The following is a 7,395-nucleotide window of genomic DNA, read 5'->3' as shown; positions in this document are numbered from 1 at the left end:
CAAAGGAAAACACAATGAATCTACAATATAAGAAAGATAGGTGTTCTGGAAAATCCAAAAATGCCCCTCTGCTCATTTGTGAAGCCACGTGGATGCTGTATTACAAAGTCTTGCTCTTTCTATGATGGAGTCCCCTAACTCATTTCTTGCAACAAAACCAAAAAAGCTGCGCTTCATCTTCTCCTCTTTCTACTTCCTTCTTCCCCTTTTCTCCATCCTCATTTTCACCAAACTGCGCTTCATCTTCATCTTTCCATTTTTCACCAAACTGCGCTTCATCTTCACCGTTTGGGGTCTAAATAATCCACATCTGCTGATTCGATGGTATGTTTGATAGTTATTGAGATTTCAATTTTAGGGTTTTCTTTCTTTTTGTATATTTGTTGGAAAAATTCAATATTTTTTGGATTTTGAATCATCGATTTTCTTTGTTTTGTTATATTCATTGGAAAAATGTAATCTTTATGGGTTTTGAATCTCACCTTCCTGCAGCCACCGTATCTACAATAGTTTCAAGCACTTTCATGTCTTAGGGTTTCCAGATCTGACACTTTCATGGCTTAGGATTTGCAGATCCGTCACTTTTTGTTTATGAAATTTCTTCGATTTGTATCGGTTTGTTTGTTGAGTAGTTAGACATTATTGTGTCTTTGGTTTTGTATGTATTTCTGATTTGTATCGGTTTTTATGTTTTGACATTCAGATCTGTAGCGGCATCAACGGGTTACCGACGATTAGTGTGGTGGTGGTGGAAATGGGTTTCCACACAGACAGCGGTAAGCGGGTTGCATATGATTGGAGTGTCGTGTTCATATCTCAGGGTAAATTTCTTTATTTGCTGTTAAATTTGATATGAGAAAGAGTTCTTTCTATGGCTTATTTTGCATTCAACTTCTATTCGTAGTATTAGGAGGACTCATGGCTGAAAGTGCAAAGAAATTGCAGGTATTTTCCTAATAAAAAGAATGGTTAATCTATCATATAAGGAGTAACAAACGCAGCTCGATCATTGATAGGGCTACAGGATCAACGAATTTGACTGACACGGTAAGTAGCTGAATTGATATCTATCAATAGGTTTAATAATTGTGATTTTTCTTAATACTATTTATATTATTGAACTGGATTTCAGAAACCATATCTTATGAAGCTTAGCGAAGATCAAATGGGCCAACTTCTCTCTGCCTTTTGGATTTAGGCCAACCGAATGTTGAAGCTATAGCTCATTCATTTATATTGACACTAATTGTTTTGCGCATGAAGGTAGTTTATCGTTGCATATCCACACTGATTATTTTGATTATTTTAGTCATTAATTCTGAATATGTATTACTATGTATTGTATGACTCAGATAGAGTTATAAGGTTTAAGGATTGCTATGGATTGTAGGCTTGCAGCAGAGTTTGATGGTTTATTGTGAGGGTGAGTTGGTGAAGGTATTATGTTATCCTGTTTCTTCTTTCTGCTTAGCAGTTTCTCTATTAAGTGTAACTTTTGGTGTTTTTTTTTTTTGTGATGCCTTGGTTGGATTTGTAGAGCAAGGGTTTATGTCAGGTTTCATGTAATTGCAATTTAGACCTTCTTCAAGGTATTAAATACATGACACTACAATATCATCTTTATTTATCTTTCTTCCATATTAGGAAGAGAGATGGAGATTGTTGTCAACCTTAGCAAATCAGGTGTATAATTACTACGCATAAAGTGATTCTCATGAATTCACTGGATGGTACTGTCGGTCGGTACATGTCACAGTTATGCAATTGGCTCAGGAAATAAAAGTCTGGTAAGGATTCTTCCTTTTTTGCTGTATAATTGTAAAGTTTTTCGATCGAGGTAATTATTGTATAGAATTGCTTACCGTGTTTCTGTTTTTGAATAGATGATCTTCACTTTGAATTTCGGGCACTGGAGTTGGCTCTGTAATTGACATGAATATCTTTAGATACACATGTATTAACTGACCAAAACTGTACTATTTTGGGGTAATTGTATGTTTTTATATTTCAGAATTCTGGTTTCACTGCTTCAAGGTATTGAATCTAACTCCATTGCTATTCCACATTCAACAACCAATTATAACAACAGCAGGATGCAAAACAGATCCAAAATGGAAGTTATAATATAATCTAAACAGGTAGCCACTTTGTGTATGATTGTATTCATTTATTTGAGAAGCCAAAGTTATTCTTATGCACTTTTTAATTCAGTAGCAGTCTCATTATTCCACTTAGCCGTATCTCTCCTAAACTTTGTTCTATCTTATTTTCATGATAAACTTTTTGCTCATGCTTTAGTGGTTAAATGATTCTAGCAGCATTCGTGTTTCGAATGAACTCGGGGTTTGTAATCCACAGGCCGCATGTTTGACAGCGTGCATTGTTTTGCAAGTACGGTGGCGGTGGCGTATGGTAACTATTAATTCATTACAAATGTTCTCCTTTTAATTTATGATTTTGGCACTGCTAGAGGATGTGATTGGCAGAAAATTTGTGCTTACATCAATATGGGAACATACTATTTACGTCAATTAAAGTCGAAGAGTTTTGGCAGAGGGATGAAATTCTCAGTTTGGCTGTAAATATCACAGGCGGCTCATATAATCACATTAAAGCTTCAAATGGTAGAGTTTTTCAGTATTCAAAAGGATTCCAAAGTTTTGAACCACGAAAGCTTTTGGAGATATTGGTAAAAGTGTGCCACCTACATTGTTTTAATAACCTTCCACTGTCCCAAATCAAATTGTATCTTAATTGCATCATATTTAGAATGTTCATCCGATTCACCATTAACTCGGCGGCCAAACCCCGACTTATCTTCCAGTCATCTTTTTTTAATCATTTTATCATAATTTTTGTCTGCCACCTAATTTCCTGACAATTTCATTGTTAAGCAGATGAACATGCTTGCTCCGGCTGCGAGTCAAACATTGCTTTTCAGTGCTACCTTTCCTGATAATACACAAGTTGGTTAACTTTTGTCCCTGTGATATAGTTTTTTGGTTATTGTTTTTAATGATGTTCTTGATGCTTCGATAATTTTTTACTGTATAATTATATCTAAATGCCATGTTCTCTAATGTTCTATGCAATTGGTTCAGAAAATGTATAATGATTTCATTGTTTGTTGTTTTGAACTGCAGAAGCTTGCATCTGATTTTTTGTCAAACTACGTGTTCTTGACTGTTGGAAGGGTTGGTTCAAGCACTGAACTAATTGTACCAAGGAATTGAGATACTATGTGATGAAGAGTTATGATTATAAACGTAAAAATATATTGAAGTAAGGTCGTTTCCAAAATTTAATAAATACAAGTTAGGTAATAACCGATTCACACGTATATCTAAGTTAGTATTATGATAAAAAAATCAGATGACAGTTAAATACTTAGTTTACTATAACAATTCACACGTATACTTAGTTTACTATAACTTCCACCTGAAGAGTTATGACGTTTGGTTATGTCAAACTTTTTTGTATTCTGCCCCTGTTCATAACAATTGTCCTTTTCTAAACTAATTATATACTTATTCTAATTTAACTTATATAATACAATATAATACATATCCATTTTCATATATACTTCATTCATATAAATGATTCAATTTTCATAATACATAATATCTTAATCGTGGCAGTTTGTGGATCCATCAGGTGATCCGTCGTGGCTGAGCTGATGTGGGAGTTGGTCCGGCCGATGAAGTTTCTCTGATGTGCTGTTGGTTATGTTGGCGCGTTAGGTGGATTTTCAGCTTTTGATAGTTCGGAGCGTCGTTTGCATCTGTGATGGGCTGTATTATGCGCTGCAGAAGGTATATTTTTGTGAGTCTGTCATTGCTGGTTCTATTGCAGGTTGTTCCTTTTTAAAAATCTTTGGTTGCTGGTTTCTCGCGCGCTATCGATCATTTCGCCGCGAGTGTGCTTCAGTGTCTGCGCTTCTGAAAGTTAGTTATTAAGGAGGAGTGCTCGATGGTTGTGAGACGCGGTTGTCCCGGTAACAAGAATTTTGATGCTAAGGGTCGAGAGGTCTTTTAGTTAGATTGAGATTAAATTGTTTATTGTTGTATTCTTATGTCCTCCAGTCTGTTATAGTGTTGTTTATCTGTCATGTAATTTTCTACTTCGTGTCTTGCTTTTGTTTTAGGGTAGTTTGTCTTTTGGCTTTGGAGTTATACAGGTGGTTCTGTTGCTTGGCCTTAGTTTGTTTAACTTGGTTTTGAGGTGTATTAATAGTGATTTGGTCTTTGTTGTTTCAAAAATCAGTATGTTATTGCTTCAAGTTGTTTTATGACATTTGATCTCACAGTATGTATGCTGACTATTATAAATGATTATTGTTTCAATACATAACCATTTTACATCTTTCAATAAACTACTTACATGTGAATTACTTTTTTAAATTGAGTAAATGAATTTCTTAAATCATATCATACATACTTAACTTATTTTACTCAATGCTACTTTGTAAAAATGTATGTTATTTGTTATTTCCTTTTCAGTTTTTATTTCCATCATTTTTTTTTATAAGATTTCCATCATATTTTTGATTTGTAATTGTAATGAATATATTCATGATCATTTAATATGCATTTTATTAGTGATAAATGTGAGATATTTTGTCTACTCCATTTCCGGTTAATGGGTGAAAATTATTTCACAGAGAGAATTCATTAATGGTAAAGATGAGATTAGTGTGATAAATATTCATTACACATATTGATATATATGACGGTTTCATAACTTCATAGTTTCTATTCCAATTTAATCAAAATGAAATTAAAATAGATCTATTATCTATTACCACTTTCTTTTTAACAAATACTTACATTACTAACATCAATTTATTTTGAAAGGTGATGAGAACGTGATGAGAATGATTTTGAAAAAATTGATTGAAAATGAATCGAGAATATATTTGATTTTTGTTCTATATATTTTTAGTGTTGAAACAATAAATTTAGTCATTATGAATATATATTACAAAATTTATTTAATAAATATTTTAAGTAGAGAGATTTTTATAAATAAATAAATAAATAAGTATTTATTATTAACAATTATTTTAATTAATTATATATTAAGTAGGTTCTATTTATCACATATTTAATATAATAAATAAATAAATAAAAAAGCATGTTTGTATTTAGACGAACTGCACAAAAAACAATTAAACATATATGGATCATACAAATAATTGCCAAAATATAGAATTAACTGAAATATACTATCAAATATATATATTAATTAATGCAATTAAATAAGAATATACAGTCATAATATGTATTAATTAAAATTTAATAATTATAATATACCACTACTCGTGCGGACACACGGAAAATACATTGAATCGTGTGCATACATGGGTCACCAGACCAAAATTATTGTAAATGCACGGATAATCAAACCAAAATAATTGTGAATGCACGGATAATATAGGAGTACACGTGTGAGAGCCCGAATAACCAAATCATAATTATTATCTAATATGTCTTTCTTTTACATACTCAAACTAATTACAATTTCGCCATCCACAGCATATATTAACACTTAGGCTAAATATATTACATGCAATATTTTACTAACAAAATCAATAAAAGTTTTTTGTTCCCTTATTCTAATTACTTAACAAAGTTTTATTCTACTTTCTAATACAACAACAATTGCTAATATTTGTGCAATTCCTATTTTATTTGATTTTTTATGTAATTTTTTGAACAAGCCGATCCAACCTACACCAGTGCACGGGTATCCCACTATTCAGTACCGTGTAGACGCACGGGTAATCGCACACACGGGTGACACACAAGTACCGTGTGAACGCACGGGTAACCAGACCAAAATCTATGTGAACGCAAAGGGTAACCAGACCAAAATCTATGTGAACGCACGGATAATCAGACCAAAATCTATGTGAATGCACGGGTTACCCGACCAAAATTTATATGAACGCACGGGTTATTATATTTTTAATCCAAAATACACTAATTTTTAAAATAATATATGATTAATTAAAATATATATTACGGTTACCATGGTTTCTGTTTTTAATTTCTGATATAAACTGATTCTACCATTTTCATACTTTTTATTTAATTGTTTTAACATATATTGAATTTCCTATTTCTCTTATATATGTTTAGTTAGTGGAATTTATACAATATTGATAACATTTATTTTTTATTTATATTATACTTTTTTTTATAATTGTTTTAACTTTTTTTAAATAATACAAATTCTATATTTCAATTTTATATGAAAATACATTTCGATTTTTTTATTTAATATTATATCTATACGTATCTGATAAACCCGGTTCAACCCACACCAGAACCCGTGCGAATGCACGGGTATCCTATTAATATTCAAAATATTAAATATTAACGGGAGCACGAAGTTATTGATAAATTTTGGATTTTTTTCTATTGATATTCAACTTATTATAAATTTTGGATATTAATTTTTTTTGACATTTGTATTTTTTATGTAATTATATCAATGTCTATAATTTTTTATTTTTTCTTTTCCACTTTGAAGTATATATGTTTTTTATTTTATATTAAATATTTCCCGATTTTAAATTAAATACAAACTCTTTCTGATATAACTGCTTCTTATTTTTTTAGATATTTTTTTAACCACTTACTTAATCATTTTACTAATCTATTAGGTAATCATCACATTGTTATCACAAGTTATATTTATTTTACATACTTCAATATATATATATATATATATATATATATATATATATATATATATATATATATATAAATGAAAGTATATTTACAACTCTCCCATAATATCTGGTATGCAAGTATCCTCTTTGAGACAGTGATTTCTTTTATTCGATATTTACTTTTAAAAAATATCCAACCTACCTGTTTTTTTACTTATACTATCAATTTGTTTATTTTACTAATTTTTATATACTAAATATATTATATTATCAAGTGGGGACTTAAAACAAATGCGCGTCCCGTACCAGAACCCGTGCAAACGCACGGGTTAGTTACTAGTTTTGATAAAGAGAAGTGATTCGCTTGACAATTTCTTTGGTAAACACTTAACCCAATAGTACTTGAACCTTGAATGGAAAGCATTGATGTCTTTATAGATGTAAATGTTTAAAGTTGGGGAGAGATGTTTCTTAAAGAGAAAGAAAAGAAAGAAAATGGTGGTGAAATGCATTCTTTGAAAAAGGAAAATCAATGAAAAAATTTTTTTGAGAAAGAATGAGCAAATGATGAAAGAAAAGAAAAATAAAATGTGTTAATGGTCTAAAGAAAAGGAAAGAATGCATTGTATGGTGAAAAACAAAAGGGTAACATATTAGTAGTGTTGTACATAAATAATGCTTTCCATGATCATTCACCCTCTATGTTTAAATGGCCGTGT

At 30.8% G+C, this 7,395-nt stretch overlaps 1 long non-coding RNA gene across 4 annotated transcripts; it reads left to right on the top strand.

Annotated features, from left to right (window-relative positions):
- Positions 1 to 583: 583 nt before the first annotated feature.
- LOC131611997 (uncharacterized) lies at positions 584 to 2,108 on the top strand. Of its 4 annotated transcripts, none has more exons than XR_009287257.1 (5): positions 584 to 1,047; positions 1,133 to 1,263; positions 1,353 to 1,437; positions 1,645 to 1,787; positions 2,012 to 2,108. It is a non-coding gene; the product is annotated as an uncharacterized LOC131611997 (long non-coding RNA). The 4 variants fall into 4 exon arrangements; XR_009287259.1 differs by having other exon boundaries at positions 585 to 821; positions 905 to 1,047; positions 1,645 to 2,089; XR_009287258.1 differs by having other exon boundaries at positions 590 to 821; positions 946 to 1,047; positions 1,645 to 2,089.
- Positions 2,109 to 7,395: the final 5,287 nt, after the last annotated feature.

The sequence above is a fragment of the Vicia villosa genome, linkage group LG6, assembly GCF_029867415.1.
Source record: "Vicia villosa cultivar HV-30 ecotype Madison, WI linkage group LG6, Vvil1.0, whole genome shotgun sequence".
Taxonomy (NCBI): domain Eukaryota; kingdom Viridiplantae; phylum Streptophyta; class Magnoliopsida; order Fabales; family Fabaceae; genus Vicia; species Vicia villosa.
The sequence above is the reverse complement of the archived record's forward strand: the minus strand, read 5'-3'. Positions and strand labels throughout refer to the sequence as shown.